General features: G+C 43.0%; 1 long non-coding RNA gene across 7 annotated transcripts; it reads right to left on the bottom strand.

Moving 5' to 3' along the window:
* Positions 1–1,176: 1,176 nt before the first annotated feature.
* LOC144706357 (uncharacterized) lies at positions 1,177–14,515 on the bottom strand. 7 transcript variants are annotated; one of them, XR_013582243.1, is made up of 7 exons: positions 10,230–11,394; positions 5,692–5,861; positions 4,080–5,567; positions 3,578–3,952; positions 2,030–2,144; positions 1,792–1,884; positions 1,177–1,579 (listed from the first exon to the last, which is right to left on the bottom strand). It is a non-coding gene; the product is annotated as an uncharacterized LOC144706357 (long non-coding RNA). The 7 variants fall into 7 exon arrangements; XR_013582239.1 differs by having other exon boundaries at positions 1,177–1,884; XR_013582238.1 differs by having other exon boundaries at positions 1,792–2,144.
* Positions 14,516–16,343: the final 1,828 nt, after the last annotated feature.

A 16,343-nucleotide genomic window follows, 5' to 3' on the forward strand; every position in this document is an offset into this window, starting at 1 on the left:
GCGGCGGTGCTGCAGCAAGATGGAGTGGCGGCAGAGCAGGGGAGGCGGTAGTGGTGGCCAAGCGGCAACGGCGGTGGCGGTGGTGGGCGAGCGGGGGCAGAGCGGCGGCAGCGGCGGTGGTCGAGCGACAGCAAAGCGGTGGAGCTGTGGTGGCAGCGATGGCGACGGCGGTGGTGGCGACGGCAGTGTCGGCGGTGGCAGCAGTGGCCGAGCGACAGCAAAGCGGCGGTGCTGGCGGCAGCAGCGGACCGTTGGGCCGGCGGGCCTGGTGTGGCCCAGCTGGCCTTAGTGGGTCAGCCCACTAAGGTTCAGCCAATTTTTGGCTAAGTCAAGATTTAGCCAAATGGGCTAAACCCTATTGGGCTTGACCCAATATGGTCAGGACTTAGCCGATTTGGCTAAGTCCTGCACAGGGCTACCCTGTGCCCTATGTTCATGTGTGCTGCCTGCACACGGACCGGCGGGCAGAGGGCTGTCCCTGCCGCACAGCACCGCACGGCAGCGCATGGTGGTGGCCAGGAGGGGGAAATTTTGAGTTTTGAAAGGATACAAAGTGATATTTAAGTGCGATTGTTTTGGGATTCAAAGTGGGGAATGCTTGAGGATCTAGGTAGAGATAGAGAGATATTTTAGAGAGATAAGTAAACAAGTTTAGAGAGAGAAAAATTCGAAATGAGATGATAGAGAGAGAAATGAAGAGATAGAAAGAGAAAATGAAGAAATGGTGTAGAGAGAGTTTGAGAGGGGATTTGAAGGTGTAAATCAAGGATATTTTTTATGAAATTTTGAGGGGATGAACTAGTGATATGGATGAAGGTCTATACATGGAAATAACCCATTCTTTGGAGAGAAAAGGCCAAAATGAGGAGATAGAGAGAGAAAATGAAGAGAGAATGTAGGAGGAGTTTGAGATAGAATTTGAAGATGCAAATGAAGAGGATTTTTTATGCAATTTTTAGGGGAGTAACTAGGGATATGGATGAAGGTTTAGAGAGAGAAATAACCTCTTTTAGAGAGAGAAAGAAGAGAAAATGAGTGTTTAGAGTGAGAAAATTATGGATTTTAAGGGTAAATGGATGGATAATGATGGGGAAAATAGAAATCTAAGATCCTAAAACCCCAATGCAAGCTCGCTGAGCCCTCAATACTTTCTCTCAAGTTTTGCCAGGATCATGCTTTTTCCAGGATTAAGCAGGTTGGACAACCTGGATTCTGAAAATGTCTTGTCCTGCTGGCCAGACACTTGCAAGAGCACATCCAGAATGAGAGGAAATGAGGGAGAAAAAGTATTTTTATACATTGGTAAAATTACTAAAATACCCTTTCGGGAATTTTCTATTCTCTTTTTTTGCCATTTTGCCTCTTTTTCTCCATTGGTTGAGAGCTTCCCCTTGTAATCTTTAGCTTCTTTCTTTATAAGGTTTTTGAGAGCCCAATGGGCATGTCAGTTAGTGGCTCATCTTCCTCAGATTTCTCTTTTGATGGTCCACAACTCCACTTGATCTTTTCAAGCCCCTTTGTAGAATCAATAATCTCACAAAAATTCTCCAACTCTTTAGGAGTTACCATCTTCTCATTCCTGTAAATTTATGCACATGTGAAACTGTAGAATACTCATGCGTACAAAAATTGCTTGATTTCAAAGAAGTCAAGGAGTTTAGTCAAAAATAACCATAATGTGCAAAATTTAGGATTTATAGCTAGTGCATAAATATTTAGTTAATCTGAGTGATAACATGATGAATTCTAAATTAATAATACCAAAAAAATCTAAAATGTATGAAAATATACATGCATTCATCATGTTTTCAACACCCCCAACTTGATTCATTGCTAGTCCCTTAGCAATGTGCCTTGTATTCTCTTTGAGAATTCCATCCATCCCTTGAAACAAAAAGACTCAAGTATGAAGTGCTATGAGTATCAATCACATCTCTAAGTATTAATAGCCCATAAAATACTAAAGCACTAATGATCAAGTCCTTTGTGGTTATGGAAAGGGTTAGTGGTCATGAGGAGGGAAGCTTACTTCTCTCTAGGTATGGTACTATCACCATGAAAATTTCTCACCCTCTCAAGAAAGGTGGCCCTCATCACTGAAGAGAAGTGGCCCTCATCTCACCCTCACAATATCTCTCTTCAACCTGAAATTTGAAATCAATCATTCTTCTCATCAAAGTTCTATCACAGAATATCAAGTGTACCAAAGAAATACGTGTGTGGTGAGGTTAAATTCAAACATGTGTACCTATAGTAGGGAAGAGAAGAGATAGGTGAGTGACATCAACATGGGAAGGATTGGATGAAGGGAAAATGGTGGATGTTAGATGGGTAGATGTTACTTAAACTAACCCACTCCCAATGATAGACAAATGAGCATAATACACAAGAAGAAGGTAAACAAAAATGAGGAAGTGGAGTTCATCAAGAGTCCGGATGAGATAGGCATGTATCCACATAAACAAAGGATGATAACAACGACCAACAAATCATGGGAAAAGAAAAATGGGAATCAAGAAATAAACAAACAAAACCCCATAATAGCTTTTTTTGGAATTTTTTCTCTTTTTTATTTTTTTTCTTTTTGAAGGGGCGAACAACCAAGAACAATACATATGAGATCATATTCTCCAAGAGAACAAATAAAATATTTTTCTAGCTAAATGCTCTTGATATGTAGGAGCATGTGCAAATGTATAGTATTTGGAACATTAAATTTCCCTTCCCTTGTTAATTTGATTCTCCACACAAGAAAGGAAGTGAAACAACACAAGTAAATAGGATGAATTTGTTGAAATTGAAAGGAAATCAATTCATCCCATGCTAGTGAGAATGAGAAGAAATAATATGAGAAGATGTGGAAGAAACAAAGAGGAAGATAACAATGAAAATATATTATCAATAGATGATACCACAAAGGGGAAGAGGAGAAGAAAATTTTGGGAGTTGGGCATCTTCTAAGTAACATGGAAGGTAGCAAAAAGGATAAAATCTAAGTTCACAAATACATAGGAGGGAAAAGATGGGTTGTGGTGATGAAGTAAGGTAGTACACATGGTTCTCAAATTAACTTTAAGTGGTTCAAGGGCAGGTGATTCTGTAATTAAGACTTGAAGAAACGACCATCTCTCCTTCCAGATAAAATTCTTCATGATGCATATCCTTGACCAATGGCGGGGATCTAATCGATTCACTCATCACTCCCTTCCACAATCATAGTACTCCTCACCCTACTAGATATCCTAACCCCTTAGGAACTGACCAAGAGTGTCTAGACTCATGTATTATACCATCAAGATATGCTTTTTGATCAACTACAAGAGCCTAACTTCTCAACTCTTGCCTTAGGGATCATGGTTTGGACATCTTCTCAAGGTGGGGATGATTATATGGGATGTATGCATTCAAGAATAATGACATTAAAAAAATTAAAAATAATAATAATATGATCCATTCATGCGTAAAGACCTATTGCATTTTCAGTTCCACACCTAATTAACCCCCCCCCCCAATTGCTATATCCATTGACCCAATGCAAATAATAGTAAAACAAGGGAAGGGAAACAAAAATGCAAACCGAAATGGAGTAGGTGCTGATCATCCCATGGGAGTTGGCTGCCATTGGACTAGTTTATGGTGCTTCATCTATCATTCTGCTTAATGGAAAACCTTAAAAAAAATATAACAAAACAAAAAGAAAAACAAATGGCCAATATGGCCTTAATTGTCCAAGTAAAAATAAGCCAAATTAAAATATCTTAGAATGAAATGAGGCTAAGAAAAGGAAATTTTATAAAATTTGAAAACTAAGAGAAGGTAAAAGAATCAGGAAATGGTGGTAGAGCTGGGATGTCTTCAAAGATGGTGACCATAGGTTGTTGTATTTGATCTGCTTCAAGTTAGGGCTTCAACCTTTGACCATTGAGTGTAAAGGACTTCCCAATCTTTGGATCTGTAATAATGACCGCACCATAATAAAAAAATTCATTAATAACATAATATCCATCCCATTGTGATTTCAAACAAAAGGTATAAAGCTAAACTCTTTGATTCTCATGCAAATTCGTCTTCTTCAATACCTTGTCATGAAAGTGCTTTATTTTAGATTTGTAGATGAGAGAATTCTTATAGGCTTCATTCCTCAACTCTTGAAGTTCATGTAGCTGCAAAAAGTGATTCTTTCCTGCATCATCTAAAGAGAGATTAAGTTTCTTAATAGCCCAATATGCCTTAAGTTCAATTTCAACAGGAAGGTGGCAAGCTTTCATAAGGGTGTATTATAGGCAGTCCTATAAGCGCATAAATCATCATAGAGTCTACTTTCCCAATATTTCCCATCAGGCCATACTATTTTATTCAAAATCTTTTTAATCTCTCTATTATTAACTTCTACTTGTCCATTAGCTTGAGGGCGGTATGGGGTAGTCATCTTGGGAGTTGATTATCTTACCAACAAATTCCTAAAGTGGAAATTGTTGAAATACTACCACCATCACTAATGATTTCTCTTGGACATCCAAACCTGGTAATAATATTCTGAAAAATAAATTTAACCACCAATTTGTGAGCATTTGTAGTTGGGATGACTTCCACCCATTTGGAAACAGAATCAACTCCCATTAGGATGTATTCATATCCCTCAGAAATTGGAAATGGTCCCATGAAGTCAATTTCCCATATATCAAACACCTCAACTTCTATAATTGGATGCAAGGGCATGTGATCTTGCTTGCGCAAATTCACTGCATCTTGACATACTAAACAAACTTTACAGAATTCAAAACAATCTATGTGCAAGGTAGGCCAGTAGAAGCCAACCTACAAGATATTGGAAGCTGTAATTTTAGGAGAGTAATGTCCCCCATATGGAGAAGAATGGCAAGATTCTAAAATCTTCCATTTTTCTTCATAGAGTACGCACCTCCTAAGTATGTGGTCAACCCCTTGATGAAATAATTCAGGTTCTTCCGAGAAATAATGCTTTATTTCTTTCTAGATCCTCTTTCTCGCATTAACATCCTAATCATCAGGAAGTTGACCTGAAACCAAATAATTAACGATATGCGTGTACCATGGTATCTTTGTTTCTTGCACTTCCAAGATCTGCTCATCAGAAAACTGATAAAAAATGGGTGAGGGTGAGTCAAAAGTTAATCGAGAAAGATAATCTGCAATAGGATAATCACACCCTCGCCTATCTTTAATTTCTAGATCAAATTCATGCATTAATAGAATCCATCTCATGAGTCTAGGTTTAGCTTCCTTTTTACCTAACAAAAATTTCAAAGTTGTGTGATAAAAAAAACAACTATCTTACTACCTAATAAATAAGAACGAAGTGTTTTTAAAGAAAAAATAAATGCTAACAATTCCTTTTCTATGGTTGAGTAGTTGACTTGTGCTTCTCCTAAGATCTTGCTAGCATAATGGATGGCCACCGGCTTCTTTTCAACCATTTGACCCAAAATTGCCCCTACTGCAAAATCGCACGCATCACACATTAGTTCAAATGGTTGAAAAGAAGCTGGTACTTGTAGAATTGGAGCTTGGATTAGATCTCCTTTGATCTGAAAAAAGGCAGTTTTAGCTTGAGAATCAAAAATAAGATCAGAATCTTTTGAAAGCAAATTAGTTAATGTTTTGGAAATTTTAGCAAAATCCTTGATGAATCTCCTATAGAAGCCTTCATACCCAAGGAAACCTCTAAGTTGTTTGAGGTTCGTAGGTGGAGGAAGGGCTTTGATCACTTATATTTTGGCCTTGTCTACCTCCAGCCCAAGTTTGCTGACTTGATGGCCCAGCACTATCCCCTCTTGCACCATGAAATGGGACTTCTCCCAACTCTTGTTCTTCACTCATATCTACAACACCTTAGATAAGTTAGACAAACATATATCAAATGAAGAACCAAAAACAGAGAACTCATCCATAAATATCTCTAAAAAATCTCCCACTAATTCAGAAAACATGGCACTCGTGCATCTTTGAAAAGTGGCTGGTGCATTGCACAATCAAAAAGGCATCCTCCTAAAAGCAAAAGTTCCTATAGGACAAGTACATGTGGTCTTTTCCTGATCATCTTCATGTATAGAAATTTGACTATCGCCTGGATAACCATCAAGAAAACAAAAATAGTCTTGTCCTGAATTTTTTTCTAAAATTTGATTAATAAATGGAAGAGGGTAGTGGTCTTTCTTGGTAGCTAAATTCAATTTTCTATAATCTATGCAAACTCTGTGATGGTGCACGCCATCTTCAACTGTCAACAACGTCGTTTGCGCCACCGCCACCATCATCGACGGCCGGGTGAAGCATGTTCGTTATCGCACTTTATTTTTGTCATTTTCATTAGCCGTATTGTGATTTTTGCACTCGTCGTTTTGTTTTCGTCGCATTGCGATGCGTCCCGTATGTTTGTGTTTTCATCATCGTGGGGAGGGGCCCTTAGTCACTTGGACCCCCTCCCTTGTCTTTCCCCTCTTGTTTTTTTGTTATAATTTTACATTTATTTTGTAATAGGGGGCCCATTATATAAGGGCCCCCTAATGGACCCCAATTTCCCCTTTTGTTGACCCATTTAGGGGCCCAATTGACCTCCCCCTTTATAAGGGAAGAGGGGGGCACCCTAAGGACTCAGACCAGGAGAAATCGTGAATTGAAGGTGTTCATTTCTTTTCTGGTCTTGCCTCCCCCTTGAGAGAAAGGAATATCTAGAGGGAAGGATAGGAAGGGTGAAGCACCGAACGGGAGAAGGATTGCCCAGAGAACAGGAACGAGAAATCAATCCCGCTCTCTGCCTCCTACAACGACCATACTCCAACCAAAATTCTTGCAATCCTCCATATACCGGTCGCCCCGACCGCCGCCGGTCGCTACTCTGTGGATGCAGTCGTGGGAGCTGCAATTACCATGCAAGAGAGATGTGAATTGCTCCGGACCATGCCAACCCAAGGACTGTCGCGTGGATTTGCCAAAAACACCAGCAGATGTGGGTACTCGAGGCTGTCAACCAGAAGGGAAAATTCTCTTGATCAGAAGGGGGAAGATCCGTCGTTCCTGCCCCCAGCTTCCGCTTGGGAGTTCTTCGGTCACTAAGGCCATCCTGGCCACGTTCTGGTCGCTAAAGTAGGCACGGTTCTCCTTTGGCGTTCTAGCACGAGGGGTCTAACACCTCGTGAGATCAGGCGGCTGCGCCGGTCAACGCAACTCCAAGGGGGGAGGGGCACCGCAGCATGATTAGCCGGCTATGCCAATGAAATGGTCATTAGACCCCTCTGACTGAGCCCTCCGAATGGTAAACTCGAATCTCCATCGCCCCATTCACGATGTGGCCTGGTAGGTGAATATCTACGCCACCAACGCTGACCGCCCCTTTCGTCCGCTAGATTCTTGATGACATCAATGACTTCTTACGGGGGAACGGCTACCCCATTTTCCTACCCCTTTCCATGTGGTCGTTGGCACCCGATTGTACTGGTGTGTGATGACGATCCTTGAGAAGGGTCTTCCCACCGCTTCCCAGTAATTGGGTCATATATGGGGTTGCTCTTGCCAAGCGTGTCGCCACCGCCATGAATGACGCTGCCAGTAAATTCATCACCACGTCACTTGCAGACCGTCGCTGCCGACATTGTGTGTGCAATTGCCGATCCAGGCCGCTCACACTGATCTACTACAAGGGGGTCATGCCCGCCTGGCATTGGTTGGTTGCCTGTGCTGCGTCGCCCGCTCACCCTCTCTCTCTTCCCCTCCAACTGCTCCTACACCAGACGTTAGTTGAGCCATCGTCGCTCTCTGACTCCTCCTGACCACACCGCTCTGGCCATTGCAATTGTCGACAACTCTGCAAGATGAGTCGCACGACGACGAGGTGCATCATCCTCCCACTTGCTCGTTATCTTACCCGTTGCAGTATACTTCATCCTGACTCCACTGCGCTCGAGCTAGGTAGGTGAGAGAAGGAAAGTTGAGAGTTAACTACAAACAGTCTGAGTGTTTCTAGCGGTACAGACGAGTCCATCCGTTACGTGCAAGCCCTATGGATTGAATTCCTTTGGTCGTAGACGTCTTCATCACTCCGGTGAGGTTCGAGAGGCCACCGTCGCCGTCACCCAGTGACCCCGTCTAAGCTCAGAGCTCGACGCCTCCCTCAAGTCGGAGCATGCACATACGACACGTAGGACGAATCACTCATCATCCATGGTAGTTACATCTACCCAACTAGGGTTTTATCCATCGGACGACAACACCGTCGACATCCGACCCACTATCTAGGTACCGAGCCATCATACTAGGTACCGGCCGGATGATGTCCTCCATGGCGTCTGACATCAAATTGGTATAAGAGCATCGTCTCGATACCCGTCTAAACAATGACACCGCCGTCATCCGGCATCACTCTGCATCCTGTGGGAAGTCTAGTTTAGAATTCTTCTCACTGTTCATTCCTCTGTACAATTATTCTAGATTTATTAGGCACAACATGAACAGGGCTCACCCATGAGCTGTCAAAAATTTCATAAATAGACCAGCTTTCAACCATTTAATGATTTCATTTTTAACCACTTCTAACATATCAGGATTTAGGCACCTTTGGGCCTCTCTAGATGGTTTGATGTTATCCTTAATAAAAATTCTTTGCTCACAGACCTCTCTACTAATGCCATGAATATCATCAATAGATCATCCTATAGCTGATTTATGCAAAGATAAAACTTTTACCAATGCATCTTCTTGATTGGGAGATAAATCAGAAGAAATAATAAATGGATAAGTTCTATGATGTCATAAAAATACATACTTGAGAGAGATAGGTAGAGGTTTGAGTTCTAATTCAGATGTACACATATTAGGCGGAACATCAATATCTAGATCACTTGTTTCCTTCTCATCTTCATAAGGAGCGATTGAATTCAAAGGTGATGCGTGCAACTCAAAATCTTTTTCATCAACAAGATCACAAACACATGCATCCTCACCAGAATTTTTGAGGAATTTTAGAAGCTTAGAAATCTGAATTTCTATCTTCTCTTGGCCAACTTTGAGTTCAACTGTTCCCTTGCCCCAATCAATGGTTGCTCGGGCTGTTGCTAAAAAAGGTCTACTAAGGATTATAGGCGCATGTCTCAAATTTTTAAATTAGATATAAAGCTGGAAGGCATAATGTGGTACCTGATTCCCTTTCACGTTCTATGGAAGACGACAAGATAAGTTACAACTCCATCCCCACTACACACTGGTTCGACAAGTTCACACTCATCAAGAAATACCCTAAAGATTCCAAGCTCCATTCTATTAAACAAACTCTGAGTGCTCAATATGCAACGGTACCACACTACTTGATGCAGCACAGTTGGTTGGGATCGACAACCAGTTCCGAATCAATAGGCGGAGTTATCCCTACGACAAGATGAAATGCATGGATGCGGATGTATTATTTTGAAAAGTCAACGAGGAAATAAGTGCTACATCGAAGACAAAGACGTGTGCGGCATCCAAGCGTCAACCCGGGAATGGATAGACTTCCAATGATCTGGGGTTCGGCGGATGTTGTACGACGTTTGCTCGGTACCATAGAGAATCCTATCTACTATCCCACTCGAAGCATTCACTACCCTAGTCCCGGTAGGGAACGGCACGTCCGGGACGTGACGCCTCGGACGTGACGGGACGGTGACGAATCGTGACGGACGGTGACATGACGAACTGGTCGTCACGTCACCATCACGTCACTCGTCCAACGATTTTCAGGAACATCGTCACCGAACCGTCACTCGTCTGCAGACCCTCGTCACCGTCACCGTGACGCCGTCACCGTCACCGTGACGGAATTTTTTTCATTTTTATAGGTTATGTATTTTTATTCTTATGGACCATTTGTTATTGTTATGCGACATAACGGCACGTCCGGGCGAGAGAGAATGCGAGAGAGAGAGAGAGAGAGAGAGAGAGAGATCGGGAGAGAGAGACTTATTAAAATACTGTCACGGACGTCATCCGTGACAGAATAACCGTCACGTCACCGTCATGGGCTACCCGTCACCGTCACCATCACCGTCACGGGCCCTCTGATTCGTCGCCGTCACCATCACGTCATCCGGACCGTCACAGTGACGCGTGACGTGACGGATGACGATTGCCGATCCCTCAAGAGGGCCCCGGCGATGGAATTTCACTCAAGAGGTACTGAATGAAGTAAATGAACTCAAGATGGGCAACGACGGGCAAACCTGTGGGGCCGAAGCAGATGGCGTCGAAGGCAGGTCTGACGCGCCTCCGGAATCGAGCACAGTTGGTGGGGGGGGGAGGGAGAGAGAGAGAGAGAGAGTGATGAAGGGCTGTCTCCCCAGGACATCAACGATGTCAGCCGGACTCCAGAAAGTGGGTGACAGGCGGTAACGGCAGCCTTGGATGGCCCTCCGCCGAACTGGTGATGATCAGGCAGTTGTCGCCTGAATCCTTATGGGAATCGGCCTAGAGGAGTTAGCTCGATCCCCAGGCTGATTCCCGCGGATCAAGGGACCAGAGGGAGCGAGTGCTCGACCTTCTAGTCACCTGGAAGGGTGGGAAGATCTAAGGGGAGATAGCTCATCCCCTACGTCTTCCAATGAGGAATCCATGAATTCCTGCTTCCAGGAAGGGTGTGCGACCGATCGGTCCTTCCAGAGGTAGAAATTTGGTCTTCCAGCCGCCAGGAGGACGGATCTAAGGGGAGCAAGCTCGACCCCCTGACCTTCCTGTTTGGCAATCTTCACGATCTCCTGCTTTCGGAGAGAGGGGACAGCGGCAGGCCAGTCCTTCCGGAAGTGGCAATTTGGTCCATCAGCCGCCTGAAAAATGGGTGTAAGGGGAGCAGGTTTGACCCTCAGACCTTCCTGCTCAGAAATCTCACAATTTCCTGCTACTGGAGTGAGGGATTGCGACAGGCCGAAGACAGGGGGAGAGGGGAATTCAGATTGGGGAATTCGGATTCGGATTGGGGGAGACAGGGGGGAGTGGGCGAAGACGTCCGATCTGCAGTGTTAATTCAACGAAATGGACAGGGGGGAGACGGGAATTCGGATTGGGGCGGCACGGAGAATTACGAAAGGATCAAAGGGACTTGGAAGGGACTTGGAAGGGAATTGGAAGATCAGAGGGAATTGAAGGGAAGGGATCGACGGGATCGAAGGGCTCCAAGAAGAGAGGCCGAAGAGCGCGACCGTTCAGTGAGAGGTGAACGGAGGGGGACGGGAAGGGGAAGAGGTCGAAGGGAGGAGTGAAGATAGACATTCGGAGGGAGGAGAAAGAGATCGGTGGGGAAGTGAAGAGAGAAGATCGGAGGGAAGAGGAAGTGATCAGTGGGGGAGGAAGAGAGTGAGGAGAATGAAGGGGTAGATACCAAATTCAATAGGAAAATATTCAAGCTTGTCATTAACATTCTCATCCTATCCTTTATATAGGTAGGATTAGGGTCTTTGGGGGCCTAATGGGCCAAAGCGAATTGGGTTCTAAAGGGGCCCAATAAAATAAAATTGGAGGGCGAATGGGAAGAGGTTCAAGCTCTACACTTGGTCCTCCTTACAGCACTTGTAGGAAGTAATTTTCAAAAGAAGAAAAGAAGAAGATAAGGTCAACATTTCACCCCATTGACTAGGTTGCGTACCTGAACTCCGGATCTCGGATGTCGGCTCTGGCTTGACGTGTCGGCTGACGTCGGGTCTTCAGCAGTAGATGGTCCCCATCACTACTCCCTACAACAAGATCTTCTATTTTATAAACAAAAATTGGTATTGACTAAACACTCCTCCTTGATTCCACTTATCTGATACCAAGGTGGGTGGCCATGGTGGATTCCAAAAGACTTGCAAAAGAATTTTGCCGCAAATTTTCTGGTAAGGATACGTATGTCTCTCACTGCCACATACATCAGCAACACAAAACTACTAATCTTAGCCATGTCGGTTTACTTCAATCTTTGCCAATTACCCACCAGGTTTGGGAAGATATTTCACTTGACTTTATTGAATGATTACCAATGTCGCATGGCTAAAACTATATCCTTGTAGTAGCCGACAGGTTATTCAAGTACAGCCACTTCCTTCCAGTCAAACATCCTTTCACTACACCAAGTATTGTTGAAACCTTTATAAGGGAATCGTACATCTTCATGGAATTCCTCATTCTATTTTATTTGATAGGGGCACTGTGTTTAATAGCTATTTCTAGAAGGAAATTTATAAACAGTAGGGAACGACATATAAAATCAGTTCTCCTATCACCCTGAGACTCACGGTCAGACCGAGGTTACAAGTAGAAGTTAAGAATGTTACCTACGTTGCTTTTCATCTGAATGTCCAAAACAATGGACTAAGTGGTTACACTGGGCAGAATACAGTTATACCATGTCATTCTATTCTTCCATTAAAATGACACCTCTCAAGGTCATTTATGGAAGAGACCCTCCAGCCCTAATCAAATATGGTTCGTTCTGTTCTCCCATTGACCCCTTAGATCTACTGCTTCAAGAACGTGATGCTACTATTTGCTTACTCAAGTGTCATCTTTCAAACTCAAACTGCAAGTGGGAGACTTAGTTTATGAGAAACTCAAACTGTACAAAATGAAGTCTTTGGCCAGATGTCCTTCTGAAAAACTTTCTCCCAAATATTTTGGACCGTACAAAATCCTACACCAGATAGGACATGTTGTTTACAAATTAGATCTTCCCTCAACATCAGCAATACACCTCGTCTTCCATGCCTCACATCTCCGCAAGGTCCTAGGTGAAAATCACAATGTTTTACCACTAACCATTAATCTCTTTGCTGATTGGGAATGGCAGGTCGCCCCAAAAGCCATCCTTTCATACAAGATCAATTGCAACTGCATGCAAGTGCTGATAAAATGGCAGAATCTACCACATTGTGAGGCAACCTGGGAAGACATCCCTACAATGAAAAGACAGTTCCCCAACTTCAAAATTTAGCCTTGGGGAAGGGGAGTATTGATACGAGTCTTCCTCAGACCTACATGGAGAAAAGGAAGAAAAGAAGAAGCTTGACCAGTGCCATGTCAGACAATGTGTAAAGTCCTTATAATTGGAGATCCCAGCCAATCAATAAGGAGCCAATAAAGTAGTCGTGGACTACTTCTTGAAGTCTGTTGGCGACAGCGTCGCGTTGCGCAGGAGATCCTCCTCCTTAGAGGCAAATGAGAGCGATTCGGCTCGTCTCCAAATCTCTTCTCCGTTCCACTCAATTCTCTACACCTTCTCTCTCTCTCTCTCTCTCTCTCTCTCTCTCTCTCTCTCTCTCTCTCTCTCTCTCTCTCTCTCTCTCTCTCTCTCTCTCTCTCTCTCTCTCTCTCTCTCTCTCTCCCTCCCTCTCTCTCTCTCTCTCTCTCTCTCTCTCTCTCTCTCTCTCTCTCTCTCTCTCTCTCTCTCTCTCTCTCTCTCTCTCTCTCTCTCTCTCTGGCTAAAACTACATTGTCCATGGACCAGCTATCTTCTTTAATCCCGAGTATTACAAAAGCCAGTAATTCTGATGTTTTCTTCTTATTAAAATCATACATCAATTGAAGTTCATCGTACATTGATATTTTTCGAGGAGGATTATATCATATTCCTAATAACTTATCCAATTAAAAGGTATTAGCCATTAATCCATCTTTCCATTTTCCAAATCTCAAGGACGTGGTCTAATCATAAGGTACTATTTTATCATGGTGCTAGATCCCAAGTTCTACCGAGCCGAGCATTCGAAGAGATGCAACGAACTGGAAAGTGTCGTAAATTATATCAAGAGAAAAAAGGTAGAAATAAGGAGGAGGTAAGGGTAAGGCAGAAGGCTATCTAGAATTGAGATTGGGGGGACTAAATTTCGGGTCAATAACGGAATTGCGAGCCACTTCACACGAACCCAACATCCATAATCGCAAAAAAACAGCAGGGAAATCAACAATTCGACACTCCCATTTCATCCGAGCCAAGCATTTAAAGAGATGGAAGCAACGGTAAGAGAGAAGACTCTAGGATTGAGATTGGGGGGAACACAATTGGGCAAAACTAAAAGAGTTCCGACCCATTTCTTACGAACCCAACATCCATAATCGCAAAAAAACAGCAGGAAAAGCAAGAATTTGACACTCCCATTTCTTCCGAGCCAAGCATTTAAAGAGATGGAAGAAGAGAGGGCGAAGAGTGATACCGCGTTTGACGGATACTGAAGCAGTGCTCAGTGTAATGGGCAAACGGGGAGAGCGTCTGGGCTTGGAGCTGAAGAAGAAGGCGTACCCAGCTCGAACGAGAGGACTCTGCTTAGCCAGGAGGGGGCTGCCGTCCTCGTCCGGGGGGATCGCCGGAGGGCCGCACGGAAGAGAGCTCGACAAAGTCGCTTGCGGGCGCCAAATTTTTTTTGAAAAGAAGCCCGGACGGGGCGACAAAGAGACGGGGACCCTTTTTTTTTCCCGCGGGGGGCAACCGGTTGCCCGTGTAGCAGAGTCCTTTAAATTATGGTCCACGATGATGCTGTCTTTTAGAATTCTTTGGGGCAACCGGTTGCCCGTGTAGCAGAGTCCTAATTTAAATGTAAAGTTGATTCTTGGGTATTCCGAAAAGATCAAAAAAGATGGAAGACTGATGAAAGATGTGGAAATATGAGAGGAAAAAAAATAAAAGAAAAAACTTGTCCTTGTTGAAGCCAACTGGACACAAACCATTGCCCTCGGCAGATCCATTTCGTTCATCGGTACTGAAACACAATAATTCTTAATTCAGTATTAAATTAATTTAAAGAGAGGTTGAAATCACGAAGTTCAAGCAGAAATGACCATTCGCGATAGGCGGCTATAGGATTGATCGCTATTTCATCAATTAGATTGATTTTGATCGTATTATTTTGATAAGAACCTTGATAATGGAAGATATTCCTAGGGTTGGAGAGTAGAAGGGGAATGATCAGAGAAGAGGTCAACCGGATGATGCAGGGATAAATTAGGGACCAGCCACCAAAGATACGGTGGGGTAGAGCAGATCATGAGAAAGGGGAATTGGAGAGAGAGAAAATCCCTTCTTTAATCGATCATCGGACTAGACAGCGGTGCTGCATATTCTTCATTATTTTGCATGCATTAATCACTCAAACTAGAATTAGCAAGTATCAAATTGTCATTTGTGTTGTAACATGAACAGGGCGATCCGGGTATTCCGCGTTACATCACAAAAGGAGAGGGTCAAATAGATAGATAGACAGAGGGATAAATAGAGATATACATATACATAGACAAATAGAGAGAGCCAGAGAGAGGGTTAAAGAGAGAGATAAAGAGACATACATAGAGAGAGGTAGATATGAAAGATACCTTGATAATTGGATAGATAGACAGAGGGATAAATAGAGATATACATATACATAGACAAATAGAGAGAGCCAGAGAGAGGGTTAAAGAGAGAGATAAAGAGACATACATAGAGAGAGGTAGATATGAAAGATACCTTGATAATTGGATAGATAGACAGAGGGATAAATAGAGATATACATATACATAGACAAATAGAGAGAGCCAGAGAGAGGGTTAAAGAGAGAGATAAAGAGACATACATAGAGAGAGGTAGATATGAAAGATACCTTGATAATTGGATAGATAGACAGAGGGATAAATAGAGATATACATATACATAGACAAATAGAGAGAGCCAGAGAGAGGGTTAAAGAGAGAGATAAAGAGACATACATAGAGAGAGGTAGATATGAAAGATACCTTGATAATTGGATAGATAGACAGAGGGATAAATAGAGATATACATATACATAGACAAATAGAGAGAGCCAGAGAGAGGGTTAAAGAGAGAGATAAAGAGACATACATAGAGAGAGGTAGATATGAAAGATACCTTGATAATTGGATAGATAGACAGAGGGATAAATAGAGATATACATATACATAGACAAATAGAGAGAGCCAGAGAGAGGGTTAAAGAGAGAGATAAAGAGACATACATAGAGAGAGGTAGATATGAAAGATAGATAGAGATATAGAGAGAGAGAGATATGGAGCAAGATCGGTAGATAGAGAGAGACAAAAAGAGAGGGTTAAAGAGAGAGACAGAGAGTGATAAAGAGAGACATATATATACAAAGACAAACAGAGAGATCGAGAGAGATGGTCAAAGAGAGAGATAGAGAGAGGGATAAAGAGACATGACAAAACGAGATAGATATGAAAGATAGATGGAGATATATAGAGAGAGAGAGAGAGAGATGGCGCAAGATAGGTAGATAGAGAGAGAGAGAGACAAAAAGAGAGGGTCAAATAGAGAGAGGGATAAAAGAGAGATATACATTTACAGAGACAAATAGTGAGAG

The sequence above is a fragment of the Wolffia australiana genome, chromosome 8 (genome assembly GCF_029677425.1).
Source record: "Wolffia australiana isolate 7733 chromosome 8, ASM2967742v1".
In the NCBI taxonomy this organism is placed as follows: Eukaryota; Viridiplantae; Streptophyta; class Magnoliopsida; order Alismatales; family Araceae; genus Wolffia; species Wolffia australiana.